At 40.6% G+C, this 25,062-nt stretch overlaps 1 protein-coding gene and 1 pseudogene across 1 annotated transcript in view; one reads left to right on the top strand and one right to left on the bottom strand.

Annotated features, from left to right (window-relative positions):
- BMP6 (bone morphogenetic protein 6) overlaps positions 1 to 25,062 on the top strand; it is a 159,427-nt gene that overhangs the window by 31,406 nt on the left and 102,959 nt on the right. The window lies entirely within an intron of this gene.
- On the bottom strand, positions 538 to 4,252 carry LOC140846765 (phosphatidylinositol 3,4,5-trisphosphate 3-phosphatase TPTE2 pseudogene; annotated as a pseudogene).

The following is a 25,062-nucleotide window of genomic DNA, read 5'->3' as shown; positions in this document are numbered from 1 at the left end:
TCCATTGTGTATATGTACCACATTTTCTTTATCCATTCATCTATAGATGGACACTTAGGTTGCTTCCATATCTTGGCTATTGTAAATAGTGTTGTGATAAACATAGAGGTGCATATGTCTTTTTGAATCTGGGATCCTGCATTCTTAGGGTAAATTCCTAGAAGTGGAATTCCTGGGGCAAATGGTATTTCTACTTTTAGTGTTTTGAGGAACCTCCATGCTGATTTTCACAGTGGTTGAACTAATTTACATTCCCACCAGCAGTGTAGGAGGGTTCCCCTTTCTCCACATCATCATCAACATTTGTTATTGTCTGTCTTTTGCATGTTGGCCATCCTAACTGGTGTGAGGTGATATCTCATTGTGGTTTTAATTTGCATTTCTCTGATGATTAGTGATGTGGAGCATCTTTTCATGTGCCTGTTGGCCATCTGAATTTCTTCTTTGGAGAAGTGTCTGTTCAGATCCTCTGCCCATTTTTTAATTGGAGTATTTGCTTTTTAGTTATTGAGGCATGTGAGCTCTTTACATATATTGGATGTCAACCCCTTATTGAATATGTCATTTATGAATATATTCTCCCACGATGTAGGATGCCTTTTTGTTCTACTGATGGTGTCCTTTGCTCTACAAAAGCTTTTTAGTTTGATATAGTCCCACTTGTTCATTTTTGCTTTTATTACCCTTGCCCAGGGAGATATGTTCAAGAAAAAGCTGTTCGTGTTTATATTCAAGAGAGTTTTGCCTATGTTTTCTTCCAAGAGTTTTATGGTTTCATGACTTACATTCAGGTCTTTGATCCATTTCAAGTTTACTTTTGTGTATAGAATTAGACAGTAATCCAGTTTCATTCTCTCACATGTAGCTGTCCAGTTTTGCCAACACTCGCTGTTAAAAAGGCTGTCAATTCCCCATTGTATATCCATGGCTCTTTTATCATATATTAATTAACCCCATATGGTTGGGTTAATATCTGGACTTTCTATTCTGTTCCACTGGTCTATGGGTCTGTTCTTGTGCCAGTACCAAATTGTCTTGATTACTGTGGCTGTGTAGTAGAGCTTGAAGTTGGGAAGTGAGATGCCCCCTGCTTTATTCTTCCTTCTCAGGATTGCTTTGGCTATTCAGGGTCTTTTGTGGTTCCATATGAATTTGAGAACTATTTGTTCCAGTTTGTTGAAGAATGCTGTTGGTATTTTGATAGGGATTGTATTGAATCCATAGATTGCTTTAGGCAGGATGGCCATTTTGACAATATTAATTCTTTCTACCTAAGAGTATGCATGGATTTCCATTTATTAGTGTCCTCTTTAATTTCTCTTAGGAGTATCTTGTAGTTTTCAGGGTATAGTTCTTTCACTTCCTTGGTCAGGTTTATTCCTAGGTATTTTATTCTTTTTGACGCAATTGTGAATGGAATCGCTTTCCTGATTTCTCTTTCTGCTAGTTCATCATTAGTATATAGGAATGAAGCAGGTTTCTGTGCATTAATTTTGTATCCTGCAACTTTGCTGAATGCAGGTATTAGTTCTAATAGTTTTTGGATTCTTTAGGATTTTTATGTGCAATATCATGTCGTCTGCAAACAGTGACAGTTTGATTCTTTCATACTAATCTGGATGCCTTTTATTTCTTTGTTTTGTCTGATTGCCGTGGCTAGGACCTCCAGTACTATGTTGAATAAAAGCAGGGGGAGTGGGCATCCTTGTCTTGTTCCCGATCTTAGAGGAAAAGCTGTCACTTTCTCACTGTTAAGTATAATGTTGGCTGTGGGTTTGTCACATATAGCCTTTATTATGTTGAGGTACTTGCCCTCTATACCTATTTTGTTGAGAGTTTTTATCATGAATGGATGTTGAATTTTATTTTCATATCTTATGCCATCCACTCATCTACTTCCTTGGTGAATGCTGGCATATGTCACTCAGAAAGGGGACACTGTGATCATCAATCATTTTTTGATGGACCCTATAATGGAAATACTTAGGATCATAATCTCCTTCCCTACGTCGATTGTAGACCTGGTAGTGGTTTAGATGCTTGTTATCCAGGAATTGTACAACTTCCTTGATGGGATTCCTATAAAAAGATGCCTTTCCAGAAGATAGGAATGACATGGCAATAATATGTCCAGTAATGTAAGTGAGATATAAGTCAGATCCATCCTTCTTGTTTCACCGTTTATTTCCTGAAACCATCCTTCTGGACAGCATTTCAAGATGTCTTTTTTGATAAGCCAGATGAAAAACTTTTTTCACAATGATAAGTCGTAGAAATTGAAATAAAATTGCCAATCTGGGAATATATTTAAGAACCTTAAAGTCATTAAAAATACAAACAATATCAACCAGTAGAGTTACCACAATAATGACAGCATCTAAAGAGTTAAGTATATCAGAAAAATAAGATTGTATCCCTTCTACAAATATTTGAAGAAGAATATTCATTAAAAAAAAACAAATTGCTAAAGAAATTAATGAACTTCCAAAGGAATATGCATTGTGTTATCAGTGACAATTAATTCTATAATGATGAGGGACAAATCTGCAAAGGTCAGCAAAACTCCAAATATTCTGAGTGTGAAAAATGATACAATTAATTACACAGTCCTCTTAATCACACTATCACATGAATTAGGAAAATCAATGTCTTTGTCACCGTCATCGAGTTTGGAAAGTTGTTCTATTTTACTGTCATTCACAGCTCTAACACAGATTACTTTTTCCAACTCATTTGAGTCAGAGTTTGCCCTGGAGATTCCCTCAGAGGATATTGCTGTCAAATCACTCAATGCAGAGTTTTCATTGATCATGTCCTTACTGGTCACTGATGTGAGCTCATTCCAGTCAGAGCTACTATAGACATTCTGGCTAGAAGACACAGCAAAGGTTGTTAGAGCCTTCTTATCTTCATATGAATTAGGAAAATCAATGTCTTCATCACCATCATCAGGCTTGGAAAGTTTTTCTATTTTACTTTTGTTGGTGGCTCCATCAGAGATTACTGATGTCAATTTGTCTACATCATTCCCCCTGTTCTCACTGTTGTCATAGGACCCTAAAGAGGCACCCATAACTTTATTTTTTTTCGGATGCATGAACCAGAGATAGAAAGGGTCTTTTAATCTTTGCATGGTCCTGTCTTGTGGCTGAATTTAATCTAGAATTAATCTGTAAATAGTCTTTACACGTGAACAGGAACACCAGGCTTGTGCTCAGTGAGAGTAGGATTTCCAAGCTCTGAGGCTTCTGCCTTTTTTTGTTCCAGAGAGGCAGGCCCAAGAACCAGGACGGGCCAAGGTAGAGACAGAGTTCTGGGATCCCGTGCAAGGCCAGGATCTGCTTACCTGATGCTCCTACCAGTCAGTACTGGAATAAGAACTGTGTGTCCATGGCAACCCCAAACAACAGATTCAAGGTGGTTCTGAGATCATAGTAGACTGGGGAATACAATACACTTGGTTCCAGATGGCAGACTTAAAAAATAAACACTGTTCTAGCAAACTGAATTCAAAAATACATCAAGAGGATCATATATCACGATCAAGTGGGATTCATTCCAAGGATGCAAGGATGGTAAAATATTTGAAAATCTATCAACATCATCCACTATATCAATAAAAAGAGGGACAAAAATCACATGATCATCTCCATAGATGCTGAAAAAGCATTTGACAAAATTCAATACCCATTCATGATAAAAACTCTCAACAAAATGGGTATAGAGGGCAAGTACTCAACATAATACAGGCCATATGTAACAAACCCACAGCCAACATCATACTTAACAGAACAGTGAGAAGCTGAAAGCTTTTCCTCTAAGACTGGGAACAAGACAAAGATGTCCACTCTCCCTGCCATTATCCAACATAGTACTGGAGGTCCTAGCCATGGCAATCAGACAAAACAAAGAAATAAAAGGCATCCAGATTAGTAAAGAAGTGAAACAGTCCCTGTTTTCAGATAACATGATATTGTACATAAAAAAAACCCTAAAGAATCCACTCCAAAACTACTAGAACTAATACCTGCATTCAGCAAGTTGCAGGATACAAAATTGATACCTGTTGCATTCCTATACACTAATGATGAACTAGCAGAAAGAGAAATCAGGAAAACGATTCCATTCACAATTGCGTCAAAAAGAATAAAATACCTAGGAATAAACCTAACCAAGGGAGTGAAAGAACTATACCCTGAAAACTATAAGACACTCCTAAGAGAAATTAAAGAGGACACTATAAAATGGAAATTCATCCCATGCTCTTGGGTAGGAAGAATTAATATTGTCAAAATGGCCATCCTGCCTAAAGCAATCTATGGATTCAATACAATCCCTATCAAAATACCAACAGCATTCTTCAACAAACTGGAACAAATAGTTCTCAAATTCATATGGAACCACAAAAGACCCTGAATAGCCAAAGCAATCCTGAGAAGGAAGAATAAAGCAGGGGGCATCTCACTTCCCAACTTCAAGCTCTACTACAAAGCCACAGTAATCAAGACAATTTGGTACTGGCCCAAGAACAGCCACACACACCAGTGGAACAGAATAGAAAGTCCAGATATTAACCCAACCATATGGGGTCAATTAATATATGATAAAAGAGCCATGGATATACAATGGGGAATTGACAGCCTTTTTAACAGCGGGTGTTGGCAAAACTGGACAGCTACATGTGAGAGAATGAAACTGGATTACTGTCTAACTCTATACACAAAAGTAAACTTGAAATGGATCAAAGACCTGAATGTAAGTCATGAAACCATAAAACTCTTGGAATAAAACATAGGCAAAACTCTCTTGAATATAAACATGAACAGCTTTTTCTTGAACATATCTCCCTGGGCAAGGGTAATAAAAGCAAAAATGAACAAGTGGGACTATATCAAACTAAAAAGCTTTTGTAGAGCAAAGGACACCATCAGTAGAACAAAAAGGCATCCTACATCGTGGGAGAATATATTCATAAATGACATATTCAATAAGGGGTTGACATCCAATATATGTAAAGAGCTCACATGCCTCAATAACTAAAAAGCAAATACTCCAATTAAAAAATGGGCAGAGGATCTGAACAGACACTTCTCCAAAGAAGAAATTCAGATGGCCAACAGGCACATGAAAAGATGCTCCACATCACTAATCATCAGAGAAATGCAAATTAAAACCACAGTGAGGTATCACCTCACACCATTTAGGATGGTCAACATCCAAAAGACAGACAATAACAAATGTTGGTGATGATGTGGAGAAAGGGGAACCCTCCTACACTGCTGGTGGGAATGTAAATTAGTTCAACCACTGTGAAAATCAGTATGGAGTTTCCTCAAAACACTAAAAATAAAAATACCATTTGCCCCAGGAATTCCACTTCTAGGAATTTACCCAAAGAAAACAAGGTCTCAGTTTCAAGAAGACATATGCACCCCTATGTTTATCGCAGCACTATTTACAATAGCCAAGAAATGGAAGCAACTTGTGTCCATCAGTAGATGAATGGATAAAGAAGAGGTGGTACATATACACAATGGAATATTATTCAGCCATAATAAGAAAACAAGTCCTACCATTTACAATAACATGGATGGAGCTAGAGGGTATTATGATCAGTGAAATAAGCCAGGTGGAGAAAGACAAGTACCAAATGATTTCACTCATCTGTGGAGTATAAGAACAAAGCAAAAACTGAAGGAACAAAACAACAGCAGACTCACAGAACTCAAGAATGGACTAACAGATACCAAAGGGAAAGGGGTAGGGTGGGAGGGAAAGGAGGGATAAGGGTATTTAGGGGCATTTCGATTACCACACGTAATGTAGGGGAAGGCAGTATAGCACAGAGAAGACAAGTAGTGACTCTATAGCATCTTACTATGCTGATGGACAGTGACTGTAATGGGGTTTGTGGTGGGGACTTGATAATGGGAGCAATCTAGTAACCACAGTGTTGCTCATGTGATTGTATATTAATGGTAACATAAAAAAAAATAGACACTCTTCTCCTTAAGGTGGAGGTGGGGTTGCCAAGATCAAAGATCCCAGGGTAATCTCAGAGCCGACTGTCCAGCCTGTTAGTTTTCTCTGGCATCCAAAGGAGGGGATGCTTCTTAAACACTCTGGTTCTGAAGGTTGCATTGAACTTTCGGCCTTCCCTTTCCCACCGGGCTGGCATGGGAGCCCGTCTCCTGGAAGCAAGTCCTGTTGGGACTGTGTGCACCCGGTGCCCTGCCCTGGCCTGCGGGCCGCCCGGGGCGTCCTCTCCAGGCTGCAGGGGGCTGTTGGCCAAGGCCACAGGCCCGCTCAGCTCGGGGCCGCCTACAGCGCCTTCCACTGGGGGCCTCAACTCCAGAGGTGTGCGTGGCCTTGTGGAGTCTGGCCTCCGCTCGCCAAGTCTGAATGGCAGGGCCTAAGGGGGCCTCAGTGCACAGCAGCGTGGCTGCTGGGTGACTTCTACGTCTGCCGAGTTGGCACACAAGGCTGTAGGGCATCCCTTCTGAGGAGGGGGCCGGTGGGCCCCGCGCCCAGTCTGAAGAGGCCGCCCCCACCCCCGAGGCCGGTGGGACTACTGGGGGCCTGGATGCCTAATTTAAACCAGGTTCTCCCATGGGTATCTGAAATTCAGTCATTCTTTTAAATTAATGATCAAAATAACTGGAGGCTTGGTGAGGTTAAGTATTTTGCCCAAAACCACATACTTCCTTAGTAGCAAAGCTGGGAATCAAACTCAGCTCTACCTGACATCAAGTATTAGGATTTCCCCCACTGCAGGTCCTTGCCTGAAATTCCACCAGGCACTTTTCCCAGGCACTGTCATTAGAATGTAAGTGGTCCTGGAATGGTCCTGTCTGGAGCCATCCTCAGCCAACAGCTAAGGGCAAGCAGGAGGGAAGGACAGCAGAAGGGGGTGTGGAGCCTCCTGCAAAGAGGTGAAAGGGGAAAGGAAAGGAGGGGTGCATTTCCCGCTTTCCCAGTCCGCCAGCCTCAGAGATGGAGGTGGACGCTGAGCCTCCTGAAATGCCTTCTGGGGACGAGCTCTCCAGCACCCCTGTCCGTGGGAGTACAGTTTTCTGTTCTGGAGGCTGAAGTCCAAGATCCAGGTGATGGCAGATTTGGTTCCTGGTGAGGGCCTCCTTGCTGTGTTCACCTCGATGTTACTGCACGTCTTTTGTCACATAGAAATCAAGCTATTTTTGCCAAAATGTCATTCACTTTTGTGGATAATCTCCAAAATATGCTCTAAAGATCCTTGTGGAGGGAAAATGTAATTGACATTCTTCTGAATGCTCCTCCTCTGGCCGGGAGAGGCTGGGTGGGGCTCTCGTCTGCTGCAGCTGGGCCAAGAGAGGGACGGGATGACTGGATTATTCTGATGACCTTCTGACTTGTCTCCGGGCTTCTGTCTTGCCCTACTGCTGTTTACTCTTCATCATATTTCACATGATCCGTTCTGCAGGTCACAAAGTTCAAGGTAAAGGTGCCGGGTGAGGGGGTTACTCCCTGGGGCCTCTTTTCTTGGTTGGGGGTGCCGCCGTCTTGCTTGGTGCTCACGTAGACCAGAGGAATTTCAGGCATTAAAAAAAAAAGGTTTCAGAACATTTTAAGTTATGGTTATTAAAGCCAGTCCTTGAATCAATCAAGCACCTGCTACTTAATTGATCACTACTTAAATGGTCACTGGTAAGCCCTGTCTCTATCATATTAAGTGACTTGGCCCCAAGCATCCACTGATCTCTTCTCAGAATTTTTCCAGGGAGGGGAGAGGAGACAAGAGGAAGTGAAAAATTAGATTTGGAGGGAGAAACTTTTCCTAGTTCAGATGAGACTTAAATAGAGTTTAGGAGAGAGGGTTTTTGTTTCCAGGTACCAGAAGGATGGTCTGCCTTACTAGGCAGCCTGTTAACGAAGCATCATCTCAGACCCAACCCTTTATCTTTTGATTCCGAATCTCATTTTCACAAGACCCCTAGTTGGTTTATGGGTGCATTAAAGTTTGAGAGGCGTTGACCGAGTTTACAGCCTTCCTTTTTCCTTCTTCACAGCAGTGCCATTGCAGGGCTAGCTATCTTTGTTTCACAAATGACCATATTTACAAAGAGTTTGTGTTGTTTTTTGGGAGATACAGTAGGTTAGAGAAATTATAGGTCCAGTGGCATTGAGACTTTGCTCAGAAATCTATAAAATAAAATTATTCTGAGTGCCAAATTTGTAAGTAAGTACTCTTATTCCTCTGGTATATAGGCCTTTGTTCTTTTTCTAAATAAGCATTAAACAGTATAGATTTTTAACCACCATTTCTTTCTGATGTGTTTTCATTTGCATTCAGTTCAAAATATTTAAAACATTTCCCTTGTGATTTCTTCTTTGACCTGTTGGTTACTTAGAAGTATGCTGTTTAATTTTGAAGTATTTGGGGATTTACAGATTTCTAGTTTAATTCCCCTCTAATCAGAAGACATGCTGTATGATTTCAGTAATTTTGAATCTGAGTCTTGTTTTTGGTACATAATGTGGCCCATCTTGGTGAATGTTTCCTGCACATTTAAAAAGATCATATATTCTGCTATTGTTATGTGGTGCATTTAATAAACAGTTATTAGGTCAAGTTGATTTGATAGTGTTATTCAAGTCTTCTGTATCTTTCCTGGCTTTCTGTCTAATTGTTCTATTGATTATTGAATGTTAATCTCCAACTGTAATTATGGATTTGCCTTCTTTTTAGTTTGGTCATTTTTTTGCCTTCATGTGTTTTAAAGCTTTGGTATTGGGGGATACACATTTAGAACTGTTATGTGTCTTGATGAAATGTCCCTTTTTAATCCCTGGTAATATTCTTTGTTCTGAAGCCATCTTGTGTCTGAAATTAATATGACCACTCTAGTTTTCTTTTGATTAATATGTGCATGTCAAAATTTTCCAACCTTTTATTTTTAATGTGTCTATGTCTTTAGTTTTTATATATAAAGTAGATTTCTTGTAAATAGCATATAGCTAGGCCTTGTTTGTTTTCTTAAAGGATCTGAAAATCTCATCCTTTTAATTGGAATGCTTAGAGCATTTATATTTAATAGGATTATTGACATGGTTGAGTTTAAATCTACTGTCTTGCTATTTGTTTCAGTTTGTCCCATCTGTTCTTTGTTCCCTTTTTCCTCTGTCTTTGCCTTCTTTTGGGTTAATTGTGTATTTTTTATGATTTTATTTGATTTCTATTACCAGTTTATACCTTCATATTTTATTATGTTTTTAGTAGTCGCTTGAAGATTTACAGCATACATACTGAATTTATCACAGTTGTCCTAGGATTGGCATGTAGGATCTCTCCTAGCTGTTTTAGGATTTATAGCATATATATTAAATTTATTTACCATCAAGTAATGTTTTACCACATCACATATAGTGTGGTAACTTTACAAAGTGTATTTCAATTTCCCCCTCCTGTCTTTTGTACTATTGTTTTCATACATTTCACTCCCACATATATTATATACTGTCTAATGCCCTGTTATTTTTGTTTGTTTTAAGGAGTTATGTTTTAAGCAATTAAAAGTGAGAAGTCTTATATTTACCTACATATTTACCATTTCTCTTGCTCTTTATTCTTATGTGTAGTTCTAAATTTCCATCTAAACTCATTTTCCTTCTGCTTGAAGAACTTTTTTTAACCTTTCATGTAATATAAAGTCTACTGGTAGTAAATTCTCTCAGCTTTTGTCTGAAAGAGTCTCTATCTTGATTTTTTTTGAAAGATATTCACTTTTAAATTCTAATTCTTTCAAAAACTATAATTCTAGGTTGACAGTATTTTTTCTTTATGTACTTTGAAGATACTGTCCTATTGACTTCTACGTTGAATGTCTTGATGAGAAGTCTGCTGTCATTTTTAACTTTTTTCCTCTGTAGGTAATATGTTTTTTATCTGGTTGATTTTTAAAATTTTCACTTTATCACTGTTTTTCAGTAATTTTATTGTCATGTGACTTGATGTTATTATGTTTCTTCTGTTTGGAATTCCTTGAGTTTTTTGGATTTGTGAGTTTATAGTTTTCTTCAAACTCAGAAAGATTGGGCAACTATTTGTTCAAATCACTTTTCAGTCTTCCCTATTTTTTCTCTTCCTCTGAGACTCAAATTACAGAAATGGTTGACTATGTTGTCCCACAGTTGAGAACTCTGTTCAGTTATTCTTAGTCTTGTTGTCTTTCTATGCTATCTTATTTGGCATAGTTTCTGTTGCTAAAACTTTGACTTCACTAATATTCTCTTCTTCAATATCTAACTGCTCTTAATGTCATCCAGAGTATTTTTCATTTGATTTCTAGAAGTTTCATTTGCATAATTTTATATTTTCTATTTATTTCCTCCCCATACTGATGGTTTTCTTTGCATCCTTGAACATATTTTTAAGATAGTTATGGTCCTTGCCTACTAATGCTCTTTCATTTCTGAGTCTGTTTTTATTGGCTGATTTTTCTTTTGATTATTAGTTATATTTTCCAGTATCTTTGCATGCCCACAAATATTTGATTTGGTGCTGTGTGCTAGATTTTGTTGTGTTCCTTTAATGAAAATTAGATTTTATTCTGGTGTGCAATTAACTTGTGAATTTCTTTGAGGATCCTTTTGAGGTTGACTTCTAAGCTTTGTTAGGGCGGATCCAGATCAACCTCTATTCTAGGAATAATTTATTCCACTGTTAAAGCAATTCTTTTTAAGGATTCTACCCAATACTTCACATACTGTGAGGTCTCTATACTCTGGTTCTTGGGCACGCTAACCCTTCCCAGCCTTGTGTGGGCTCTGGTAACTTTTTTTTTGCCTACTGCTTTCCATAGTTCTTTCCTTGACCTGCAGGTTTTTCTCAAACATGAGCAGCTAGCTTAGCTAAAGGTCAGGGAAGACCCCTTTGCAGACCCTTGGAGTTTGCTTTCTCTCTGTAGCTCCCTTTTTTCTGGTATTCAGTCCTGCAAGTCTAGCTGCTTGGCCTCCCCAAACTCTGACCTCTGTCTTTTGAACTCAGTGAGATTTTTGGGCTTTTTTGATCCCTCATTCCTGAACACTTTCTCCAGGTGGTCATCTGGGGGTAATTGTAGGGCTTCAATAATTTATTTCATAACTTTTATCCACTTTTCTAATTGTTTTATGGTTGGAGGGTAATTCCATAATGATTTTTCATGGGTGGAATAGAAAGTCCCATTGTGTGGTGTATAGAAGTCAAAATAAAACTATTGTTTTATTTGAAAAATGCATAGTGTGGTGTATTTCCTAGGGCTTCTGTAACAAAGTACCATAAACTTGGTGGTTTTAAACATCATAAATTTATTCTCTTATGGTCCTGGATCCTGAGAGTCTGAAATTAAGGCATCAGCAGGGCTGTGCTCTCTCTGGAGGCTCTAGGAAAGCATTTGTTCTCTGCCTTTCTCATGGCTTCTGGTGTTACTGGCATTCCTTGGCTTTCCTTGACCTATAGAAGCATCACTTCAGTCTCTGCCTTGGTCATTACATGGCATTCTCTCTATGTCTGTTTATGTGTCTCTTTATATCTTCTTATAAGGACATTAGTCATATCGGATTAAGAACCCAACCTACTCTAGTATGACCTCATCTTAACTAATTTTATCTGTAAGGACCCTATTTCCAAATAAGGTCACATTCTGAGGTTCTGGGAAGGACATGACTTTTCGGGGAGATACTATCCAGTCCAATACATATGGCAAGTGTGAGTCCCCAAAGATCCTTTGATCCCTTGAAACTATGAAATGTCTCCAATTTCTTCATTCTCCCTCAGAAAAAAAAGGAATTCACATCAGTTATTACTTTTGATAAGGAAATTCTTTATGCTGAAAAAAGACTAGTTTCAGAGATGCTGCCTGCTTCATTTCCAGACGTCTTCCTGATGTCTCCCCATCCTACCCAGCTATCTGTTCCTTCCTTTTTAGAGTCGCACTGTGCACCCAAAGCTTCATCTGCATCTATGCGCCCTCCCAGCACCACAGAGCAGGGAAGAAATCCCGTTCCTCTTCATTCTTTGTCCAGCATCAGTCATAACTGCTGGTCACCACTCCCTGCCCTACTAAAATGGCCACTCTCTGAAAGTTCACATATTTTAGAATCCTGCCTCAAATTATCTTCACAAGTTTCCTTGGTGACACATTTCCCCAAAAGTGGCTCCTTTTCTAGATCTAAATTCTGCAGATGAGAAACAGAATCATGGCCAGTGACTCTTCCTGGTTAGAGAAGGCTCATTCATGGGAAAAACACCAACCAAATATGTAATACTTTTCAAAAACATTTAATATGTTGCCTTACCGAGTTACAGCTCAGTTTCCTTCTGGAAAGTTGATAATCTATTCAGGTTCTAGCACCTCTGAATTCATACTGAGGTTGTGAATGCAATTCGAGAAGCCAGCACACTTAGATAAGTGATGTTCCCACTATCCAGGCAGGTTGCTGAATGCAGAAACAAAGATTCTCACTCAAGGATAGAATGACTGGCAGGATCAAGAATAGATTAAGTGAATTTTGGCTGCACACTCATCATTGGGCATTTTTTGAAGACCAAGAAATTCATCTGGGTTTCTATTAGGTCCTTGCAGGGCCTTACTAGATTTCTGTTTTGGAAAATGACTATACTGACAAGTATGGTTTGCAACCAAGCCTATTTAAAACAAAATCAACAAAATGTGTCTTCCCTACAGTGTCTTGTGGTCTTTGTGTTGTAATTTTGACTACTTTTGAATAGCTGTGGTGGTAGTGGTTAGAAGGTGAAGCATTAGGATGCTTTAGAGGGGTTGGTCACAGGAGGCCAGTAGCCAGACCTGACACATTAGAAAAATACAGCCTTTGGGTCAGTCTGTGCTTAGCAATTTTGGTATTCAGTCTTTTCTTTGACTTAACCACAAATCCCCTCACCTTCTAGCTCCACCTGCCTTCCATGTGATCACGTGCACAACAGGTGGTGGAGCCAATGGTCACTTCTGTTTGTTCACCTTGTCCACAGGTGCATCTGTGGTTTGAAGAGAGGCTGTACAGCGATAGAGTTGTCTCATGTCAGACCAACATGAATGGTCTGTTTACTTATAAGTGCTTCCTACCAGGCCAAGAACACCTAAGCACAGGGACTGTATTACTCCTGGGTGTCTTCAGGCATAAAGCCTGGTGCATGATAACCATCGATCTAAATTCTGAATGGTTAGATAATGCAAGGAAGGCTTCCCTTTTTCAGAATGTCATTCTCACTGCTGCTTTTGGAGCTCATGAAGTGATTCAGGAGGTGTTCCTTGAAGTTACATGCTTGTTAAATCTCTCTTGACAACCATGTAAGCATCCTCAACACTAGTACTTTATTCAGTCTTACCAGGAACCTGTGTCCCTGGGAAGGTCATACATCACTACAGAATAATTCCCCCAGATGTGAGTTTTGCCGAATGGTTCATTGGGCGGCTTGGGGTAGAGGGGATCTGTATAGAGCCTGGGTGGAAAAAAATGCAAGCTGTAGGCAGTTAGAGCTCAGCTGTTTTCTTCCTCAGCCACCATCCTGAAATCCAGAACACTTCGTTTCTACTCTTGGTTTCGCCACTAACTAGCTGGTGACCTTGGGGTCACTTCCTTCCTACATCCCAGTTGTCTCATCAGTAAAACACATGCTCTTTAAGTTCTCCTAACTCCAAACTCTTGCCTTGAACTTGCTTTGAATTTTAAATAAAGAACACATTATATGGGATTAAACAAATCAGATTTTAAAAGCTTGAGTGAAGTAACAGAACAAAGAAGTAAATTTTAAGCACCTGCTGATTCCATTTTTATTTCTGAGACACCAGAATTTCAATTTTTTTGGTCTGGAGTGATAAATGAGATTAATGGAAACACAAAATGAAGAATTTAAATTTATTTGGTCCTTTTACTGAATATCTTAGTCTGCGTGTGGATTGAAGGAAATGAATCAGAGCAGAGTGAGGAATACCATTTTCCCACCTGACTTTGCCACTGGGTAACTTTGAGCAAGTCACTTAACAGATGCCTGGAAAATAAAATGTAGAAATCACAATAAAAGTCAAAAAGTTCTCTGTGAGGTGAGCGTTATCTTTTGGGGCCTCCCAAATTAGTTTTCTTGCCTAGTGCTATAATTAGTGGGTGGAAAGTCTCCAGTTAATTTTGTAAAATAATATAAGCCCATATTGACAGTGTGAGCAGATCTGAACAGCAATGGCACCTTTTGTTTGCACGGTAGATTGGGTCCTTGTCTTAATCAAACACTAAAATTACAATGAGAAACAACATCCTCTTCAAAATTCAAACTTTCTCCTTTATTTTATGTTTTTCTCTGTAACATTTTTAAAGGACCATCTTTGGACTACTTATACACACAGCTGTTTTATGAGACTACGTTGGAGCTTATGAGTCAGATTACTATTACCAAAATGTTTGTGAAATCACTTCTTAAGTCATATATTTGCATCATGTACAACCTGTTTGACAATCAAAACATTATGCCCTTCAGCACTTGGCTGGTCATTATAGTAAGTTTTCCAGTAGAGTGTTCCAACATAATTGAGCAGCAGACAGAAGGAGCACAGAATATTATTTTAACATAGAATTCCAAGTGCATTTCACTTTTTGTAAGATTGAGAAAGACATATGCTATTCTGTAATAGACTCAGCATGATCAATGAATAGCACAGAAAATTCCAGTACAGCTGAGGAATAATCACGCCCAGCCATAGTTGCTGTTTAGTGGAGGCAACAGGCATAGAATGGACTGGGCCAAGGCATGGGACACAGCCAGCCACTGATGTGGTGAGCCAAGGGCTCTGCCTTTCTCCATCTTACCTAACCACTGACACTGGCTTCTTTATTTGCTCTTAGCCAACCTTCAAGGTCTGTCTCAAATTGTAGTTTCTCGTTACATCTTTACTGATCTCTTCCAAGTAGACGCAAACTCCCATTCTTTGAAGTTTGCATAGCATTTTATTTGCACTTCCTGATTGCTTAGTTGTCGTTTGTTAACTTTTTACTGCTTCTACTTGTCTTGAGAACAAGGACAATGTCTTACTCACCTCGGATTTGTTATAGGAAAGAGGTTTTATGTTCATTAAGATGTGAGTAGGCTTGTGTTAATGAGATGTCACATGTTATTTTTCAAAGGAAACATCCAGGCCTAGCCAGTGACTTCTCTGGTTGACGTTTTATTCTCACTTGAAGGTTTGTTTTAGTAATGAGTTATCTTTCAGTTTCTTGGGTGCCTAAAATTGCTAAGGTCCTGTGTGTGGAATTCAAGCCCTTCTGCAGTCACCTTTGCCCTCTTGGAGTTTACAGTGTTATCATGGGGAGAGAAGATGAATATATAACAAGAAGGTATGACATAAATGTGTTTTAAATGCTAGCTAGGCAAATCAGTTGATAAATATTAAAGGAATGTAAGCTTAATCCATGCTGTACTGAATCTTTCTAGCTCTAAACATTGCAGCATTTATAACTGTACTTACATTCTGACTTCATAAAAAGATACAACTCAGTGTGCATGTCTGAGTGTGAATCCACACATTTTATGTGTTCTTCCAGTGGCCATGGTTTTACTATCAAAACATTGATCACATATTCATATTCTCACCTTGCTCCTTTAGGGGATAAACAATAAGATGGTAGAGGTGATCTCAATAGTTAGCTGATGTCTAAGTTGCCTGGTGACACGATGTGCAGCCAGCTGAAGTCCATTTTGCAGTTATGGTATCTTGAGAGTCAGAGGAGAGGCCTTTTAACAACTGTGAGATTTAGCCACAACCATAAAATGGACCGTATATGACAGGCCCAGCTTCCCCTGACCTCTGAACTCTTGTGCATGTTTGCAACCCCACACTCTGCTTTGCAGATATTCCTGTGGATTCCGTAAATCTTGAACAAGTAGGTTAACTTTTAGAAACTCATGTTTTGAAGTACAAAGCATACATCTCAGAGGCAAAGTTAGAACCTGGAGAAAGTTTGCCAGTATTTTCAGCCTCTACTCTCTGCAGCCAACCCCAGGGGAGGAATAATATAAAAGAGATCTCAAAATAAAAAAAACAAAAAACAAAACCGAAGCATAAGACACCCTTTTACTTTGAAACAAGAAGACTATCAGTATTCATTTCAAAAAAAAGTGATGATAAAATTCTGTATTTTTACAGAAAATAATGACCCCTTTCTAGATGACTCTTAAGGGAATTAAAAAAACCCACCAAAACAAAAAGTATTTTTCTGAACAGGAAAAGTTTCCAGGAAACATCCACATTTTTTTTTATACCCTCATCTTTTTAAAACACCACTCAAAAAGAAGGAGGCGAGTGGGTTTCTTGCAAAAAGCTATTTGCTTCAGGGGACATTTTGCCAGATATGAAAATGTGGTTTGTGGTCTTGACAGCCAACTTGGCTCTGTCCTGCCTGGGCACAACCTCTGATGGACTCACAGGGTTATTTACTGGGTCATCCATTCCCTTGTGTCTGAAAAGTGGGGACTCTGTCCCTCTGCTGTAAGGAAATGACAGGTTCAGGTGGACATGCAGGTGTGGTCTCTTGGCTCGGCTTAAAGGAAAAATCTATGTCTGTTTGTCTATAGATTGTGGAGAAAATAATCACAAGGTTCCCCTACAGAGAAACTTTCTCTCTACCCACCCTCTTGGCTCCCGCCGATGGCAAATAATAATTGGACTACAAGGTTGAATATATTGTGTAGTCTGGAGGGGGGAGATGCCAGAAGAAAGACCGCTGGATCAAGTGTGTGTGTCCTGCCTTCATTTCTAGTCTTGTAAACAAACACAGCTGTTGAGTGAAGGATCTGTCCTCAGAAATGGTGAAAAAAAAAAACAACCCCCAGCCAAAAAACAGCAGTGCCCTGCCAGAGAGACCACAGCAGGGGAGACAAGTTACATGACAGGGCTTCGGAAGAGCAGGCCTCCTCAGCAGGGCCGGCCCCTTGTGTCTGCGGCGTGTTCCCGGATGAGCTGGTTGTGAGAGGAGGTGATTCTGTATTTTCAGCTGAGGTAGTTGAAGTGTTTAGAATGCTGAGAGTGGGAAGGCTCTGGGGCAAAGGGGTCTGACATTTCATCTGCTTTCCTCAAATTAAACCTCTGTTTAATACACAAGCCCTTGGCAGTCCTCTTCTGGAGGTGGTAGAAGGGAGCATGTATCTTTCTGTGCTAATTCTGGTTTTAAAATATTCTGCAATATTGAGAAATAGACATTAGAAATTCATGGGTCTGGCAACCTGTATTCATAGTTACTCTCCTAAGAGTAAGTCTTGAGCCATGCTCCTCTTTCTTTCCTCTTTACTGCCAAAATGGAGGTGTATGGTATGTATCTGTAATGTACAGAGAGCGCAGGGCTCTGGCGGGCGCACCCTCCCCACGCCTGTTCTCTGTTCTGACGACGTCACGTGGAGGTCAGATGTCTGCATCAGGTGAACTCGGGGACTAGTTACTCACCCTGTCCTTCTCACTGGAGCTGCAGGGTCCTTGGCAGTAGCCACAGCAGTAGGGAGGCTCAGGGGGGACTAGGAGCATGAAGACGACTGAGACTCACTCCGTGCAGGGAGCTCTGGTCACCTCGGCAACTGACAGCTCAAGGAGCACTCCTCTTACTCTCATGTATTTAATAGGCATTTATTAAATCCTTACTGTGTGCAGATAACTAGCTGACCTCCAGACCAAGTCTTCTCTCAGTAGTGGGAGACTTGGGATAAGTTTGAATTTTGTCTCATTTGCGATCCCTTCTTCTCCTCTCCCTACTTGCAGTATGGTTTTCAATGAGTCCCTGTCCTCAGCTCTAGGTTTTAAAGGATCACAGACGGAACTTTTAAAATGTTTGACCTGAATAACTTGAGTCACCTCCAGAATGCACATCCAGTTTTATTCCTTAACAATTCCCTGGAATTGCTGAGACTGATCACTTGACTTTTCACAAATGGTTTTGCAGAGCTGGACATCAGCTGGTGCCCCCTCTTCGTGATGCAGTTTTGGTTAAATACGCATGCACACGCACGCACACGCAATACCGTTTCAACTGGGTCGAATCTCATTTCCTCTCACTATAAAACTGTTCTCCTAACAGATGGTGGGTTTATAATGTTCCTGGAATAGATCATTCTTGAGACCTTAAAGCCTTGGTTTGCCTGATGATTGGTTTACGCGTCTCCTTCCTGATTGGTAAAGTTAGTGGGTTGGCACAGCGAGGCTGGGGGCTATGGGGTTATTTCCCAAAGGGCACGTTAGTTTCCCAGAGAGGAGAAATCCCAACTCATTCAACATATTATTTTACCTGCTTTTCAGGATTGTAGGGAGGACAGGGAATAATCGCACCAACTTTCACCATTACAGGATAAGAGAAGAATTCCCCTCCCCTCCCCCAACATAAACAACTTGGTTGGTCAATCCTTGCTTGGTTCAGTTAGGCTGACTCTGTTTCCTGATCCCACCTGCGTTAACAAGAATGTGTAAATGCATCAAAAGCACACTAACCAAAGTACTTTCCTCACCTTGTCAGCATCAGCACCTCCCAATGTGACGGACCCTGATTCCTGACCCCCTTCAGTACACGTGGGGAGATGGCAAGTGAGCTTCCTATTGCTGCCGTAACAAATCGCCATGCCTAAACCAATGCAAGCTTATTCTCTTACAAGTGAGATCTGAAGTGGGTCTCACTGGATTAACTTGAAGGTGTTAGGCAGGCTGCATTTCTTCAGGAGGCTCCGGGGAAAATACATTTCCTGGCCTTCTCCACCTGCTAGAGGCCGCCTGCATTCCTCGGTTTAAGCTTCCTCCTCCATGTTCACAGCTAGGAGTGTGACATCTTCCAGTCCCTGCCCCTCCCCCCTCTTCCTCATGCTTCCTGTCTGACTCTCCTGCCTCTCTTTCCCTCTAGGAGCCCCTGTGGTTATCATGCGCCCACCTGGAAAATCCGGGATTATCCCCTCCCATCTCAAAATCCTGAAGTTAATCACACCTACAAAATCCCTTTGACCATATACGTAACACATTCCCTGGTTCCAGGTTTAGGATGTGGGCATCTTTGGCAGACCACAATTCCGTCTGTCACAGTAACTTTGATGTCTTTCTGATGACTTACAGTCTTGTAAGTGGATGTTTCTTTCTGCATTCAGTGTGTGCTTCCAGAAGGAAGATGCTATGGCGTGTTTTGAGGATTGTATCTCATCTGCAGATTTTTTGAGTGGCTGCACTCCACCTCTAATGATGAGCTAAATAAAGTGGATTGTTAGAAATCATTAATTAGAAGGTATGTAATGGCAGACTATTTCCTTGTGCCTAAATGTAGACTCACTATTCTTAGAAAAATGTACACAAATAAAGTCAATATATATTTTGAAGGCATATCCTCTATGCAGGAGACTTTTCAGTGTGACATATATGAAGATATGTTAGATACCATCTCTATCCTATTGGTGAGCTTACTGTCCCATTTTGAACACTTATTTTTTTAAGTCAAAAGCAAAAAATAATTAAATATCTCAGACAATTACAAATGCCCCAGTAAAGAACAAACCACAGGAGTATGAAAATAGCATAGTATAGTTGACCCTTGAACAATATGGACTTGAACTGTGTGGGTCCACTTATAAGCAGATTTTTTTCAATAAAGATATTGGAACACTTTTGGAGATTTGCAGCAATTTGAAAAAAAAATGTTCTCTTCTCTAGCTTTATTACAAGAATACAGTATATAATACATTACAAAGTTGTGTTAATTGATTATTATCAGTAAGGCCAACAGTACACTATTACTAGTTAAGTTTTGGGGCAGCCAAAAGTTATATGTGAATGTCTGACTGGGAGGTTAGGGGAACATTTTTCAAGGGTCAACTATATTTTGAAGATGTTTTTATGCTTATTGTGCTTATTATAGAAAATAGCAGTAAACTTCCAATGAAGTCATTTCTGTTTGCGGAGTTATAACGCATGCCTCTCGGTTGCTTTCTTTGGGCTTCTTGTGTACAGAGCAGTTATTCCTAAACTGCCTGACCATCAGGGTACTAGGTGGCTTTGTAAAGTGTAGAATTCTGAGTTCCACCCTGGAGATTTTGGATTCAGTAGGTTGAAGGGACAGTGCTCAGGAAACTCAGTTCTCAGCTGCTTTAATTTTTCTCATTTGTTTGTTATCTTAGGTAAAATTTAATACTACCACTGTGTTCAAGTCCAAGATAAGTCTTATTCAGGTACCAGCTGGCAAATCTTTTGTACCTGACAGTCATAGTTATTTTAATTTCCTGACATCCTTGACACATGTGAGTCTGGCCCTGTCTCTTCAAAGTGTATTCCTTTTTCCCTTCCCTTTCTGGCCTTTTAGTATGCCTTGTAATTTTTTGTTATAAGACAAACATGCTGCCCAGAGTAAGAGGACTGGTGAGGTGTGTGGGGAGTGGTGCCGTAATTAGGTCTCCACCTTCAGTGAGCCTGTGCCCCTGGGCTGTGACCTCACCAGCACCCCTCAGTTTTTTGCCCCTGAGGTGGGACAGGGTGGCTGGAGGCTGCTGGAGTTGGGTATTTTCCTTCCCCCAGGTTGGTTAGGCTCTAGTGAAATAATTTCTCATGAGCACACATGAGAAGAACTGAGTTCTCTGCTATATTCCAAAATGACTACTTTTCCCCTCCTTCTGCTGGAAGCATGAGAAGATTTTTTCCCCTCTGATCTTCACTGTGAGAAACTGGTTGAGTTCTGAAGAAAGAAAAACTCACAGAAGTTTGTGGTCCCCCTGGAGTTTTTAATTCTCATGCTTGTCCACATTGAGCCTCCAGTGCAGGTTTCCTGCCCCAGGACGCTGTCTGTGCTGGTTCTTTGCGATTCCATCTTCCTGTCTGTCTCTCCAGTTTCTGGGTAGTGGCTTGCCCTGTGACCTCACTTCACTGACCTATCCAAGAAGAGTTGTTGATTTTCAGTTTGTTCAGCTCCTTACATGGTATTAAGATGGATCGGTGACTTCCAAGATCCTTATGCCAGACAGGAACCTCAAGCAAAAATTAACTTGTTTCACTTGCATTGGTTGCCCTACCTTAGAGCTGCATCCCCCTGGGTTTTTCCAGAAACCCTGACCTCTGCCACAGGCTCTGCTCCCTTCGAAACTGCCTCTTGAGGCTGTGTTCCTGGGTTGGCCATCCTCTCCTACGTCTCCAGCCTCTAAGAGGCCTCATCTTGGCTTCCTTGCCACATTTGCTCCCCATGCCCATTTTTCTCTCCTGTTCTGGCTGATTGATGTGGCTCCTCTGAAAGGTCAGCTGCTCGGCCTCACTATGTCATACCTCTCCATCCCACTTGGGGGCCTGGGGTGTCTTCTTTCTTATTTTAGCAGTCCTGTAAGATTGGCTACTTTCTCTCATCATTTTGCAGAGTAAAGGAGGACTTCTCTCTGGAGCTCCCATATACTTTGTCTTTCTTGTACTCATTGCCATGTATACTAGTTATTTGTATCCTTTTTTACCACATTGTAAATAGTGAACACCCAGGTTTGATCCTTATTCATTGCTGTTGCCCCACATCACCTGCATGGTAGATGATCAATAAATATGACAGAAGCGTTACTGAACTGACTCAATAAAAGGGATATACACTCCCTCAAAACCAAACATGCAGTAAGTATGGAATGTGTTAGTACAGTAACGCAGGTAGGAGAAACAAAAGCAAAGGCAAACAAGGTACTCAGATGTCCCAGGTAATTTATGGATTAGAAAGGATACTGGTTACAGGAAAGGGAACTGAATTAGCTGTTGGAAAGGATGACCAGCCCTTCGCAACTTAATTTGCCAAAATGATGAACCACCTGAGAACTACTTATGTAGGCAGTTCCCAAACTTTGTTATGCATTAGAGTCACTTGGAGAGCTTTAAAAAACCCGACACCCAGGTCATACCCTATCCTAATTCAGTCACAGTGTTGGGGGGGTAGGGCAGGGGCCGAGGACTCTCTTGAAGATATCTCAGCTGATTGCAGTGTGCAGAAGAGTTTGAGAGCCTTGGGCTTATGCATCAGATGTGTTGATTTGGGGTCAAGTTCAGCACAGGTGTATGTGACCTTCACATCCATATTAACATGGCCTCTGCAGGGGGGCTGTTTTTCTGCATTTTCTGGCCTTTGAGTTGTAAAATCTTGAAGGACAGGTCACAGAGAAATCAAGCATGGGAAAATATTGAAAGTAGTTGCCAAAGAGTTTTGGAATGTTAGGAAAAAAGCATATTTGGAAAAGTATTATGATAACTTTTAAATTGCAATTTACAATACCAATTATTTTTAAAAAATCAAACAAAAACAACAATGCAAATACTTAATTTTCTTGGATTTGTGAGATAGACTATCATACCATCTGCAAATAAAGATAAATTTGTAGTTTTCTTTCCAGTATTCATAACTCTTCTTCTTGTCTTTCTTTGTCTAGGACCCCTGAAAGATCCTAAAAAATAATCTTATAAAATAGAGTGACAACAAGCATCCTTCAAGGTAGTGCCTTATGTAAACAGATTTTTTAATGTTGAGTCATTCTTGCATCCTGGAGTAAGCCCTTATCATATATAATATATATGTTAGCACCTTTGGATATAGTCAAATGAAACTGCTATTCATTTTAATTTTTTCCTATCCTTAGCCAGTTTTGTTATCAGGATTATATAGCTACTTAGCATTTGAACTTAATGAACTGAGAAACTTTCTGCCTTTTCTTTTTTTTAATGCATGGAACAGTTTAAATAATACTGTATAAAACATTTAAAGTAAAAAAATAAGCCACATCCTGTTTTTAAGCGGTTGGACATACTTCCAAGTGAATTGATATCTGAGTGCTTATTCAGTGATGTGTGTATAGCTTACATCATTGTTAAATACTAGGTCCTGGTGATTTGGTTCAAATAAGAGTGAAAAAAAATGATCCCTTAAGGAATGACAGGAACCACATGTAATAATTGGTTCTCCTTACTTTGGGCCTGTCCCACTAAGTAAGGATTGAGTATCTGCAGAACTGGGGATTTTTTTCATGTTTGTCAGTCATCTGAGTCCTAGATATAGATTGGGATTGGAACAGTTTCCACATGGAGAAAAAGGATATAAGTATGTACACTTAGAGTTACTATTTTCAACTTCCTGTTGATTTTATGGTATTGCCCATACTTTTTACTAAAAGTGCATCCAATTTTCTGAACCTCCCAATCACATACATTACCTGGGGTGCTTGCAAACATGCAGATTCCTGAACTCATCCTAGATTTTCTAACTCAAAATTCTAGGGCAGTGACTGGCGAATATGTGTTCAATTATCCCAGGTGGTCTCTATTAGGAAAGCTTAGGAAACAGCCTATGTGAATAGATTAAAATTCATTATCGCATTGGCTTTCAACCTAGACTGCGTATTAGAAGCAACTGATAAAAATACTGATGCCCAGGCCTCAAGTAACTCCATTTCTGGAGATGAGGCCTGGGCATCAGTATTTTTTAAATATTCAGTGCTAGCACTGGGAGTTTTTAACTTTCAGCATTCTTGAGAACCAAGTGGAATTCTTTGAGATCATTGTTGATTTCTTGTCTTGTTGGAAAAGCTAGAGTGCATGTAAGTGAGTAGATCCTATGTCTTTGCACAAAAACAGTAAGACTAAGACCCTCTTTCTGCTCTGATTTTTATTATTTTTCTCCTTCTTTTTCTTTGATTTAGTTCTTCTTAAAATCATGCTAGTCACAAGTTAAACCTCCATGGAAGAACAGCTGTGCCCCCGACACACAGACAATGTCCATTACCGTCGGTGTAATCCAGATGTCATTTGTGCTCACCTGGATCCGTAGGCTCTGGACCTGACTGCGCAGTCTCCACTCCGTGACCCCCTCAAACTTACTGCTGCCTTGGTGTTTGTGTGGTTCTGTTGGCTGAAGTCTCTGGGTGTCTGTTTCTACACCTAGTGGTTTTATTCTGCACCGAGTTGACCCAGCTGTGAAGTCATCCTTCCCTTATAGGAGTGCCACACATATATAGCGCTGAGGAAGGTAGTTGCTCAGTGAGGTAGTTTTTCAGTGAGGACGCTGAGGCAGAGCAGCTCTGCCCCTGAGGTCACGCCGCAAGTCAGTCCAGGCATCCGAATCCGGTGTTTTCGGATGCTTTTTATACTCACACACTCTTGCCTTTTGGGACTAGATTTTACTGAAGACTTTGGACAGGGGGCTGAGAGGGGTTTCACAGGGAATGACGGCAGAGCAGACTGCCAGGCGGACACCTGGAACTGCACATCACTCATTCTCTGCAGCAGCCCTTTTAGCTGTCACCAAGAGGGACTTGTCACTTGGTCTGGGTCTCTGGCTGTGTCAGCATAGCCACCACTCATCCCCAGGATCAGCACCGGAGGCCCCGCATCCTTCCTCCTCTGTGTGACAGAGTACTTGCCTCCCCTCGCACAAGCAAACTCATCCAGGTCCCAAGGCAACACAGCGGCTTCCGGTTAATGGAGACGCCCTCCACTTTGTTGTCATCATTCATAGCAAAGGTGTGTCCCTGTGGGCCATGTTTTTCTTGTGCACACAATCCTACCAGTGGGTGCTTCCTTTGCTTGGTGAATTTAGAGCCTGTCCCATTGTTGTAAAGGCCCACAGCCCATTCTGTCACTAGTGAATTTGTCGATTCACGGTGAGATTATAACTATGTGGGGAGCAGACAAGTGTGGCCAAATAGCACGACATCCAAGCCCTGTAGGCTGTGGGAATCCAAATTCCAAACGTGATGCCTGTTTATCGATTGGCAGTGAGAATGGTAACTGCCAACGGGACCAAGCTCTTGTGTCCCCCTCCCATTGTGCTTTTTCTTGGAGGGGAAAATGCCATGGGAGTCAAATTATAAGCAGGAGGTAGGTAGGCAAAACTGGAACTAGAATGCAAGAGTTAGTTCATTTCTAAAATTGGCATTTTGCTCTGAATCCTGAGGTTAGGGCTCCTTAACTCTGGACAGCACTTGGATATAACCTGTCTCTTAATCTCTGGGCCCCTTTTCTTTCTGAAGGTCCAGTGACCAAGAGGTGACAGGCACCCCCTATGCCCACCGCTGATTAGCACATT

The sequence above is a fragment of the Manis javanica genome, chromosome 16 (genome assembly GCF_040802235.1).
Source record: "Manis javanica isolate MJ-LG chromosome 16, MJ_LKY, whole genome shotgun sequence".
In the NCBI taxonomy this organism is placed as follows: domain Eukaryota; kingdom Metazoa; phylum Chordata; class Mammalia; order Pholidota; family Manidae; genus Manis; species Manis javanica.
Note: the sequence above shows the minus strand (reverse complement) of the source record. Positions and strands in the feature narration are given on the sequence as shown.